Here is an 11,067-nt window from a genome sequence, read left to right on the forward strand (position 1 = left end):
AAGAAGGGCCATATGCACCCCAATGTTCATAGCAGCCATGTCCGCAATAGCCAAACTGTGGAAAGAGCCGAGATGCCCTTCAACAGATGAATGGATAAAGATGTGGTCCATATATACAATGGAATATTACTCAGCCATCAGAATGGATGAATACCCAACTTTTACATCAACATGGTTGGGAATGCAGGAGATTATGCTAAGTGAAATAAGTCAAGCAGAGAAAGTCAATTATCATATGGTTTCACTTATTTGTGGAACATAAGGAATAGCATGGAGGACATTAGGAGAAGGAAGGGAAAAATGAAGGGGAGGGAATCGGAGGGGGAGATGAACGATGAGAGACTATGTACTCTGAGAAACAAACTGAGGTTTTTAGAGGCTATGGGGGATGGGTGGATGGGTTAGCCTGGTGATGGGTATTAAGGAGGGCACGTACTGCATGGAGCACTGGGTGTTATAAGAAAACAATGAATCGTGGATCACTACATCAAAAACCAATGATGTATTGTATGGTGACTAACATAACATAATAAAATAAAATAAAATTTAAAAAATTAAAAAAAGAAGTATACAGATATAAGATATTGATTCATAATAAATGTATTTCCATTGTAAATCAGGATTTTAGGAATCTTTAGGGATTTTTCAGATAGTAGGTAACTTTAAATTTGATGTAAGTGACAATTTATTTTGTAATGGGCCATTCTTTACAGATTTCCTGAGGTAAGGAAATTCAAGGGCAATTATATGGACATCTACAATTTGTTTTAGGTGGCACTTACTCAAAAACATCTACTCCTAATGGTTATGATAATGGCATTATTTGGGCCACGCAGCACTCCCGGTAATACTCCATGAAGAAAACAAGCATGAAGATAATCCCATTCAACAGATTAGCCATTGGAGAAGGACAGCAGCACCACCTTGGGGGAGCCAAACAGGTTGGAAGAGAACACCACATTGAAACAGAATACGACTAAGTCATTTTACCCTGAGAATTAAACTGTTAGTTTCTGTTAGTCCACACAGTTTCAGTCTTTTTTCTGAAAGTTTCATTTTCTCTTATTATATTTATGAATTTTAAGTCTTTTATTAAGAGTATTTAGCCTTACATGAAACTAAATTCACTTTGGATTATATTCCAAATTACTGAACTCAGGGTTGTTTAAAATTTGTTTATTTAAGAAGATAACATTTTAGCTTATTTCTTAAATTTATAATAATAAAACTGTTGCCATATTTTGCATTTTAGTGATAACATGTCATTTTGTCTTGGTGATTTATTTGTTTGTATTATTTCTTAAATGTTTTAGTTTATACTCATAAAATCAGAGTAAATTCTAGCATTTCAAATGCCTAGGTATTTTTTCCATGTTTATTGACCCCGAGTCATTCAACTTTCATTCTTCTTTTTAAATGGAGAGAATTATATCTTTTTATTCTTGTTTTGGTCATAGGCTGGAGACATTTAAAAGACCATTTCAAAAGTGATCTGCTTTTTTTAAATGACTTTATCTGAACAGAGAAATATAGTATTTTTCCTTTGAGACAATGGACTTGCAAAGCCTCACTTCATTTTAAGAGTAAAAAGAAACCATGTTGGGAACTCCACTAACAGTTTTATGCTGGTGGTAATTTATCTACATGCCATTTCAATAAACATTTTGTTTCCTAAAACTAGATACATGGTACCTTCTATTGATCATTAAAAACCATCATTTTCCTTCAATTCAGTAATTCCAATTGGGCAATCGTTAGTAGTTGCTAAGTTCTTAGTTTATGCTGAATCTTATACTTGACTCTGAGGGAGTTATGAAGAAAATGGAAATCATAGCTTTTGTCCTCCAGGGGATATAAGACAAATACAGGAGAATACAGTTTAGGCCAAAAAGACAAAATTTGGTATAAGAACATAAACACAAGTCACAATCACGTAACCAAGGTTCATGGTACCCAAAGTACAACTGGACCTATAGGGTTGTCAGAAAAACCTTTTAGCTCCAGACCCCTATAGCCAGATGTGGGCACCCTGGGAGTACTGTATGCATTTCAGAACAGTGAGCCTTAGGCAACAATCTGCTCTCTCTCTCACACTGGTAACTGATGAGGTGAGTGGAATGGAACCATAACTTCATTCTGAATCCAGGGATATTGAGATTTTAGCAACCAGAGATAGGAATTGGCAACTTTCTGTAAGGAATAGCAAAGTCCATGTAAATTGGCATAAAGCTGACCTTCTCTCAATGAATACCTCCTTGCTGGCAGGAGATGGTGGAAGGTACATGAAGAGTTACATATTGGCTTTCATTTTTTATTTTCTTTAGAGAGAGAGAGGGAGAATGCATGTGTGTGAGGGGGGAGGGGCAGAGGGAGAGGGAGAGAGAGAAGCCACTGAGTGTGGAGCCCCGTGCAGGGCTTGATTTCATGACCCTGAGATAATGACCTGAGCTGAAATCAGGAGGCAGAGGCTTAACCGACTGAGCCACCCAGGTGCCCCTACGTAGCGACTTTTAAAACTTCCACCAGGATATGAGACCTTGTATCTGCTCACATTTCAGGCCACAGTAGGTTGCCTGTTAATGCTTAAATTCAAAATAGTGAGAAGTAAAATCCAACCTTGTGGCCAGAAGGAGGAGAACCAGTAATGGGCATGAGCAGCCCTGGTCATGAAATAGTTGGCAACATCTATGGCAGTGGTTACACTGGTTCCATTTTATAAGTATTTCTTTCCTTGCAAACCTTGCAAACTTGTGTAAATTTGTTACTACTTTGGAACGATTAACAAGTTACTTGCCCTCTCTGCCATAGGACCAAAGAAGGAGAATAATGACATAGATGTACCATAGCCAATAATAGTAGGTTATATGCCACTGTAGGTTTCAACATCTTCACATTGCACATATTGGCCTTTTAATTTTTCATGTTACCATATATTGCTCACGTGAATATACCTTAGAATTTTATAAAGACAGAAGTAAAAACTCTCCCCTAGGAGGTAATGGTCTGTTAAGGAGAAAAGACGAGGACAGACATAATGATACAAGGTTGAATGTAGAATGTTATTTCGGACACAGGAAGATCAATAAAGTTGGTGGTGCTGGAAAGCAGTGTTCCTGAGAGCTTGAAGGATAAGTAGGATCTCAACAGACAATAATAATTGCTAAACTTATTTAGTATGTTTACTGTGCACCAGGATCTGCTTTGTGTCATTTACTTATCTCACTTATTCGCTGAAAACCTCACGCTATAAATTATGGACAAAGGTACTGATTCTGACACACCACACAGTTGGTAAGTAATAGAGCTGGGATTCAAACTCAGGGAGTCTCACTCTAGGACCATTATATTCCAGTGCCTCCTACCCTGTTGAAATGGAACCTAAAAGAGGGGCGCCTGGGTGGCTCAGTTGGTTAAGCCTCTGACTCTTGATTTTGGTTCAGGTCATGATCTCAGGATTGTGAGATCAAGCCCTGCATTGGCTTCCCATTCAGCACAGAGTTGGCTTGAGATTCTCCCTCTCCTCCTGCCCCTTTAATTAATTAATTAAATCTTTAAAATTAAAAAAAAAAATGGAACCTGAAAGAGAAATTAAGGAGGAGTGTACAAATGGGAAATGTGTGGCTCTCTTCCAGGAGTAATGCTGAGGTCAGTTTGCTAGTGTGTAAGATATTTTTAAGGGGAAGTGAGCCAATGGGTTTAAAATAAAAATTTGGGTCATATAGATATAATAATATATATGATCAAAGTCACTGAAGCAAGAGAAAAATATAGAAAAGTAACATTTGAAGAATGTGAAAATTTAAAAAAATTGTATAAGGAGTTGTCTCATGAGTTGTTTTGTAAATTCGAAATTTATAGTATGGGTAATGACCGGGTTTTAGAGTGAAGTTCTTCTTTACTTTTTATTCTTGTCACTGTAAACCTTTTCAGAAAGATTTGCCTACAATCATGGAAATATAGGAATATAGTATATCTCTATGAGAAAAGGAGTTTTAGGTGGTTGTTTAAATTTCTAAAATAGTATATTAGCATGCATCATGGTAAATTTTCACAACGATGTGTATGTCAACCTTTTACTTGAAATAGAATATCTTGTGCTTTTGCATAAATCTTTCTAATGACGTTGTTGTTTCAAGGTATAATGAGACCTTTTGTTTGGCTTAATGTTCTTTTAATTTGAGAGAAAAACATTGAACCTTGCTCTATTTTCCATCTCAGTAATATCTGACAGACGGTGTAGAAATCATGAATGTGGCACTTTTCACGTGTATGAAAAGGGCTTGGCTTTATCTCATATCTTTTGTGCCAACCAAACATGCCAGTATTCAAATTCCCAAATAGGCCATCAAGACCATATGCCTAATTAAATATGACTAGTCTCCTAGTGTCCTCATTATCATTATTTTAAGAGAATATTGGCGTGAGTATATTTATCAGTAAAACTGACTTAAGCTATTAGGGTTTGAACATTAATTTGAGTTAGTACCTCAAGATACTTTATTTGTCCTTAACTTTGGCACTAATAAAACAATGTCCTTGGCACTAATGACATAAACATACCTGTAAAATAGAGATTAATTATTCAATTTACAAACTCATTTCTACCTTATGGAACTATTTACTTCATTCTTAATAACTATTATCCTGCCTATTTGCTTTGAATTTCAAGGAAAATTATTTTTCTTAATGGCCTAGCCATAGGTTTAATTTATACATATACAAATCTACCATGCCATAGAAGAAGAGATATTTCCATATCAATATATGGAATAACCATAGACACAATTAGGAATAAGAGATTTAAATTAAATGAACTGTTGTGCTGCTTTGCTCTTGTTGTTGTTGTCGTCTTTTTTTCCTTTTTCTTTTGCCTCTGATTTCACAAATGTACAGTTTTAGTACTAGTCTTGGGACAGAGATTTGACCTTAATGCATTCTTGGTTGAAATGAATTACCAAATAAATAAATAATAAAATCTATGTATACATTTCTACATGATTTATATGATTAATGTTGAATAAAAGGGCTTATAATGAATTAACTCAAATAACCCAAGGGTGATTAGAAAGAATAAATGAGTCAATTCTAAGTAAACTTTATAAAGAAACATTTCAGATTTGTTCACTGCTAAACACAATGTTTACTAAATTACTTGACACCTAGTAGATGTCTAGAAACAAGGTTTGAGTAAACAAATGAAGTAAGTTCCAATGGAATGATGGATCCTGCATTTCTATTAAAATGCTTAAATTCTAGCAAGGTGTAGCACAAGACTTGGGTGCTCTAAATTTCTAACTTCTCCAAAGAAACGTAACTACACATAAAGTTATAACTAAACATTTTATCAGTTGATAAGTATAAACATTGTTAAAAATGATTACAGAAGACAATTTAGGGGCTACAAACAAACTTTGACATTTCATGAAGCAAATAGTCTCCATCTGGAGAACTGCAAAATGGGTGAAAGGCAGAAAGCTTTTATAAGATGAAGAGAAAAGAATAAGGAAGAGGAAAATGGAAGACAACTGATGGGCTAGGGTCACATGGTCAAATTTGTTTGGGGTGAGAAGGAACAAGAAAAAAAGTCTAGAGCCCAGAGTTTGCCTGGTGTTTAGGGATGGTCAGTCAAGCAGAGCATTTATAAGGGACACAAAAGTTATGTAAGTTTTAGTTTGCTGAAGTGGCATCCCTGGGTAGAAAGAGCTCTCTCTTGGGCTTAAAAAGTTGTTCATGAGTTGACTGATTTAGTCGGCGCTTATTTGGGGATACTAATAATGACTGTATGTAAGAGTTGTTCAGATCTAGGGGAAAAGACTCTGAATATTGATGAACAATATAAAACACAAAATAAAAAGAAATAGAAGGATTTTAAACTGGTGTTTGTTTTTGTATCAGCTGAGACTGTTTATTAAGCTCTAAGGTGAGGGACCTTTAAAAAAAAACAACTAAAATATTTACCATAGGCTAAATGGAATTGTCACAGGTTCTCAACTAACTGCTATATAAAGCTGAACATTAGCATTTCAAAATGAGAACATTACTTGATTGAGTGAAAGGTGGAGAGAAATCAGATCAAATGGAAGTTTCCTGAGTAGAATACTAAAATACAGATCTAAAGTAAAGAAACAGTATGTATCACTGGTGAATAAAAAGAAAGGAGAACATGGCATTGTACAAAAAACTCTCAAAAGAGTTGTTTTGAGAATAAGCAAAAAACAAATCAAATAATTTGAATACTTTAATGTTGCTTTCTCTCTTATTTAGAGAAATAGTTAAAATATTATCAATGAATTTAGATAAGATGATATATATTCCAAAAGAGATACACATCATTTTTTTTTAAGTTCTTTTCCTAAAACTTGATATAATCTCTGATGCATGAATTACCTTTATCCCTCATGCCTGAAGTCTTCAGAGCGGAACAAAGCTTTCCATTACAATGGCACCGAATTGGCTCTGCTCCAGGGACAAAGGCTGCACCCTGTGGGCACACGGAGCCCTGCTCAGAAAGGAAATATGTAGGATTTAGGAATTTTGGAAGCAATAAAGTCGCATTTATTGCCAGTCTTTCTATAGCCAGCAAATTTCTTGAACCAAAGATAAAAATAAATTAGAAATCTATATTCCTGTATGTGTATTTATTTATTTTTAATTGCCCTCTCCAATCTCCCAGTAAAATGCATTTTGTGGTGTAGATGCTAATTATCAGGTTTTAAATATAAAAATAATGATGATGATAAAAGTAACAACAATATGAGTAACTGAATAAATGGTTTACACATTACCTGACTGAATTCTCAAACAAATCTCATCATTAATTATTATGAGCATTTTATAGCCCATGAAACTGACATCCAAGATTATACAGGATATAATCAAGTTTATGCAGGTTAAGAACATTGGTTTGTCTAACTCCTAAGCATGTGCTTCAACCTCCATGCTAGACTCTTAACACTGTAATCTGGAATGGTTTCTGAAGAGAGGCTCTGCTGCTCTTAAAGGGCTGCCAATGCGTGTGGCTGAACCCTGAATGGACTCCTGATTCAGAGACTCCTGTACGTTTTACACAGGCTTATTATTCATTATTTTGTGTGCAATCTGGGGTCACCCATATCATCTGAGGTCCTCTAGGTAATATGAATTCATTAACTTAATTTAGGTACCCTTAATATAATAGAGCAATAACTTACCTCTGTTTACTTTACCTCTGCTTACTACATAATAGGCTAACATTTGGTAAGCGTTGACTGAGAATGAAGAACTCTTCTAGATAACCTGCCTGTATTAACTCATGAAGTCCTTCCCACAATTCTTCAAGGCAGAGAGGGCCAGCTTCATGGACACATGACCTGCACTGTTCCACAGCGGTTCACGTTCAGAAGGGCCTGGACTTGGTGTAATGATATGCCATCATCATTTTGATATTCTAAATAATTTTATCAATGAACATGTGCTGTTTAGTAGAGGCTGATGGGACATTGAAGCATGCACAAGAACCGAAGAGGTATATGCAATATGCATGCCCCGTTTTTTGCTACCTTATTTGCATATAGCATTCATGATGTCCTAAGAGTATACAATTCCAGTGGACCCACACTGGCATGGGAAGTCAGGGAGATTCAAACCAAGTGCAAGGTTAGCAGGTTACATCTATCATGGAGTGAGCAGAGGTGCTGATAGCGATGAGAGGCCAAGCATTCTCTTCGAACCAAAACTTACTTTGAATCCAGAAAAAAAGTAATGGTACTTCAAGAAACATGATCATGTCACTTTCCTGTATTAATTAACCATTTATGTTAAAAGGGTGATATAGGAAGGAAGAAAAAGATAGGGCAAACCATTTTTCCTTTTGTCCTTCCTTACTCGTCAGTAAGCTGTAGCTAGAGAGTATTGGTAGAATGTGTGCCTCTCAAGAAATAAAATAAAAACAGGTGAGTTTGTTTTGTGCAGTATTTGGAGTCTTTGGGTAAGAGCAAAATACATATACATGTATAAGCTGTGGGATAAAAATTGTGTAATATCAATGATTCCATCCATACACAGGTTAAATGTTCTCAAATTTGTATATAAACTGGCTTTGCATACCATAAAGATGAGTGATATAATTTGTGCTAATAATTTAAATTTTTAATTTTTCTGTACTTAAAATGATAATAAACAGGTTATAAAAAACATCCAGACAAGTCAAGAGAGAAAGATTATAAAAGAAAAAAAAGCATTATACTTTAGTACCTTTAACAATAACTTTTTTTCCTGCTTGTGGAACATGGGGCCTCACATTTTCATTGTGCAATGGATCTTGCTTATCATTTAACTAGCCCTGTAGGAATATGTTACTATTATCATTTCTGTGTTACAGATGAGGAAACTAAGACCCAGGGAGATTAATTAACTTGCTCAGTGTTAAACAGGTCATAAATAATGGAAGAATTTGAAGCCAGATGGTAAAGTGTCAGACTCCATCATCTAATCATCTAAATCACTATATCAAACAGCATAGTGTAGTGGAAATAACACAGGATTTAAAATCATGACTGAAAAAAAATAAAAAATAAAAAAACAAAATCATGACTGAAAATAAGGCTTGCCCCTCAGCTTAATCTATGCAAAAGTCCCTTAAAGTTACTGTGATACAACATTTTATCTCAGAAAGGATTATTAATACTTATAGGTTTGCTAAGATATGCAAATGAATAATGTAGGTGAAAACATTTTAAAACCAGGGAAGCATTATGCAGATACTAGTTACAAGAGTTGGACTATTTTTAATGTTTACATGCGGCCAACTTGCATGTAAATAAAATGAAACTTTTAGGAAATAATTAATGTTTGGAGGTTATTGCCAAAACCCCAGTGCAACAGGCATTTTTGAAAAACATGCATATTGAATAGAAAAATGAAATAAATTATCCCCGTCATTCAGTCTGGATAATTAATACATGCATTATTTGCAAGAATAATTCTGGTAAATACCTCTCCCTTTCATCCAACACTGTATACTACCTGAAATAAGGATTCCGATAAAAGTCTAACTCTAACTCACAACTTCGTAACTAAATCGAAATGCCTCTCAATAAATTTTCACCTTTCTTCAATAAAATAAATTCTTTTTTTTTTAAAGATTTTATTTATTTATTCATGAGAGACAGAGAGAGAGAGAGAGAAGCAGAGGGAGAAGCAGGCTCCCAAGGAGCAGGGAGCCCGATGCGGGACTCGATCCCAGGACTCCGGGATCATGACCTGAGCCGAAGGCAGACGCTTAACCGTCTGAGCCACCCAGGCGCCCGAATAAAATAAATTCTTAATTAAGTTCTCTAGGCTCACTTATGTATTTAAATGCAATCTTTTGTGGATCATATGCCTATGCTTCCACATTTATATGATACTTAAATAGATATCATCAAAGAAAGTTTACTCATCATCTATTCAGTACATGACATTAGCTAAGAATTTTCTTTAATTTTTAGTTTAGTGATTTATATAGTTTCTCACCTAAAATTTGGAGATTATGTACTAGTGATCAATGTAAAAAAATATTAAACATTTCAAAAAAGATTAAACTTCAAACTTTTTAATGGAGGGAGGAGAACTTGTGAATGTTGAACTCAACTCGGCTCTTGGCTTAAGTTAGTCCAATTTGTAAGACAAAAATTAGAAAATGGGAAGAAGTCAATTTATAAATGTGCAGATGAAAAGCGAATTAAAGGCCTTTGGTGGAAATGGCTTGAAGACTTCTCTGTGAAAACATTATCATTTTCATTTTCCGGGGAAACAAACGATACGTTCTAATCTGCAGAGCAGAGATTGTTAGTATTTTTCTATCGACAAGAAGAAAAATAAATTTTCTAACTATTCAGCTACTCCTGGTCTCAGGTGTGAGGACAGGAACTTTTACTGGCAAATCCCTACAAACTTGGCCTGTCAGTACTTTAACAAACATTAAAACTGTGTATATCCAAAATCCTGTCAGGATAATTTGCACTTTCTGAGATGATGTCCATAAAATTAAATAATACTGATTTTCTGTGATTTCCAGACTGAATTCCTGGAGTTAAAATTAACTTTGTGTCTTTTTCTCTTTACACTTACGTCTAATTCACAGATTTTTTTTTTGTCTTCATTTTTCATGTTTCTTTGTTCTCTCTGAGTCTTTGCTCCAGATACGGCTTTAGGTGTTATTTTTCCATTTCTATGAATCAGTAGCATGAAATAACTGCATAATGTATCTTTAAAATATTCTCTGTACTGGACACTTTCACTATTTATATGATTTAGTTCTCACAATAACCCTTTAAAATAATTGATACCAAGATTATTATTATTACATTTGAAAATGATGCTCAGATAAATACATCACAAAACAGCATGCATTTAGTGAGAGATGAACTTCTCAGACACAAGGGCATATGTGCTTTCAACCCTAGCATTTTATCCCTCCCTGTTTCCCCAGGGTTGATCTGTCTCTTGGAATGCCTCCATTTCTTTATTTCTACCCCAGTCTTGGTGGTTCTCTTGCTCTCCCTTTCTGTACATTGTTGGTTGTGCTTCTTCTGATTTTTTTGTTACTTTCTCATTTTTTCTTCCCTTCTTAACCCTGTTGGATCTTTATCTGAGTTACAAAGACACGGTTATAAAACTACTTTATCTGAGTAGTTTTATAACAAATCTGGTAGCATTTTTAGTAAGTACGGAATTAAGTTTTGTGGACCCTGTTGCCATTTTTCAACATGTAAGGAGACTCCCCGCCCCATGTTTGTTGCTACCAAATATATATACTTGATATATATATGCATATAATGTATGTATGAATGAATTATAAGTGTTAGACTTATAAGACTTCATGCTATTTCTCCCCTTCTGCATTTTTCTTCCTTTCTCTTTTAACCTTTCTTTCCCCTTAAACTCTGCCTTAAGATTTTATTTTGCAACTACTCTGCATGTAAATATATCAAGAAAGAGATATAATTACAGTATAATTACAGACACACATATTTAAGGATAAAAAATAAATGATTCCTATCTCAGAAAACAAAACAAAAAATAATCAATATTTTCCCTTTTAAAATT

General features: G+C 34.7%; 1 long non-coding RNA gene across 1 annotated transcript; it reads left to right on the top strand.

Moving 5' to 3' along the window:
* Nucleotides 1-528: 528 nt before the first annotated feature.
* On the top strand, nucleotides 529-1,678 carry LOC145720325 (uncharacterized). Its single transcript, XR_014143236.1, has 2 exons — nucleotides 529-941; nucleotides 1,458-1,678. It is a non-coding gene; the product is annotated as an uncharacterized LOC145720325 (long non-coding RNA).
* The last annotated feature ends 9,389 nt before the right edge of the window (nucleotides 1,679-11,067 follow it).

Source organism: Leptonychotes weddellii, chromosome 2 (assembly GCF_054177405.1).
Source record: "Leptonychotes weddellii isolate Sample4059 chromosome 2, ASM5417740v2, whole genome shotgun sequence".
Lineage (NCBI taxonomy): Eukaryota > Metazoa > Chordata > Mammalia > Carnivora > Phocidae > Leptonychotes > Leptonychotes weddellii.